General features: G+C 34.7%; 1 pseudogene; it reads left to right on the forward strand.

Moving 5' to 3' along the window:
- Positions 1-826: 826 nt before the first annotated feature.
- On the forward strand, positions 827-926 carry LOC125362804 (annotated as a pseudogene).
- Positions 927-1,872: the final 946 nt, after the last annotated feature.

Below are 1,872 nucleotides of genomic sequence, written 5' to 3' on the forward strand. Positions count from 1 at the left end.
CAGGCCCTGAGTCCAAGCCCCAGGACTGGCCAAAAAAAAAAAAAAAAACCAAACAAACAAACAACAACAACAACAAAAACAGCTGTTGCTTTACCATATGAATCACATTTCCATTCCAGATATTTTTTGCTGCTTAGTTGGAGATAGAATCTCAAGGACTTTTCTGCTCATTCTGGCTTCAAACCATGATTCTAAGATCTTAGTCTCCTAAATAGCTGAAATTAAATGTGTAAGCCACTAGTGTCCTGCCACCATGCAAATCTTATGATCTAGACAGGAAAATTATTAAATAATGTTTATTAGCTCTGATAACAGCTACAAGTAGACATGTTATCAGACTACAGTGAATCTATGTAAAACTGTAGAAATTGAATTATATTCTCATTCTTTAGTTTGTAACACACTTTTACAGTCCAAACAATAGGAGAAACAACACCTGATTATTCCAGGGGTTGTTGCAAAAAGTCTGTCCAACTTAATTTTCAATTCTCTAGTATAACATGCTATTGTTATTAATAATACTTTCTAAACATGTATGGCATTATTGCTTCAAAATTCAGAATTTTCTCTGAACAAAGCTTTTCAAAAGTTGGGATTAATGAAAGTGGTAGTTGTTGATCAAAGTGTCAGAATGTTCTCTCCAATTATATAAGTTGAATGCCTCGTTTTGTTAAAAGAAAAAATCTTACACAAGAATTTAAATCTTACTCCAAACTTCTCACAGACAATTTTCTCTGAGAGATGATAGATAACTAGCCCTTTAAAATGTCAATCAACATAGATAATTTAGAAAGCATGACTTAAAACCCAATTATTTAAACTGGTAAAGACTATACTTTCAGGGATCATTTCTATAGTTTGTTAAACTGGTATATAATTGAATGGAATATGGTGAGGAGGAGTTCATTCTGCCTTGATCTAGCTGATAACATTTAAATTCTTATAGCATTCAAGAGAATGCCATGTTTTTCATACCATATCTGAGTTGCAGTCCTATTACAGTTCAGTGTGGAAAACTTCTTAGGTTTGTGTACAAGAACTCACCACCAAGAAGTGAAATGCTTTCACAATAAGATTACTTATCAACAGAAAATGAAATTCACAATTTACCTCTGATAAATGCTGATCTTTGTCAAGTGGAAGAAACTCCCAAGGGGTAGAGGAGGTGGATTAGAGTGACAGAATTTTTTTTCTGTGTTATTTATTTCCCTCTGCATTCAAGACTCAAGCTCCAGTTTCTCACATGTTGCTTAGATTTAGTATCCATGGTATTATGGTATTAAAATGCAGCATTGGCCGAGCACTGGTGGCTCACACCTGTAATCCTAGCTACTCAGAAGGCTGAGATCTGAGGATCTCAGGTCAAAGCCAGTCAGGACAGGAAAGTCCTGTCAAACTTTTACTGCCAATAAACCACTCAAAACAGCAGGAAGTGGCACTGTCACTCAAATGGTAGAGTGTAACCCTTGAGCATAATGAGGCTTAGTGACAGTGCCCAGGTCCTGAATTCAAGCCTCAGGACTGGCAAAAAAAAATGAAAAAAATAAAATAAAATAAAGATCAAATGTAGCAGTAAAATACTTGGATAATTATCCAAAAGATTGAAAACCATGATACAGTAAAGCCACCAGTACAACCATGATTGTTGTGATACTGTTCACCATAGCCAAGGTTTGAAATCAGCCCATTTGCTCATCAATGGACAAATGGATCAAGAAATTGTGGCATATATACACAATGTAACATTACTCACTCATTTGAAAAAACAATATTGTGTCATTTATTAAGAAATGGAAAGACGTGTAAATGATTTTGTTAGGTAAGTCAAGCCCAGAGAGAAAAAGGATGTATATATATTCTCTCATATATGGA

This window comes from Perognathus longimembris, chromosome 13 (genome assembly GCF_023159225.1).
Source record: "Perognathus longimembris pacificus isolate PPM17 chromosome 13, ASM2315922v1, whole genome shotgun sequence".
Lineage (NCBI taxonomy): Eukaryota > Metazoa > Chordata > Mammalia > Rodentia > Heteromyidae > Perognathus > Perognathus longimembris.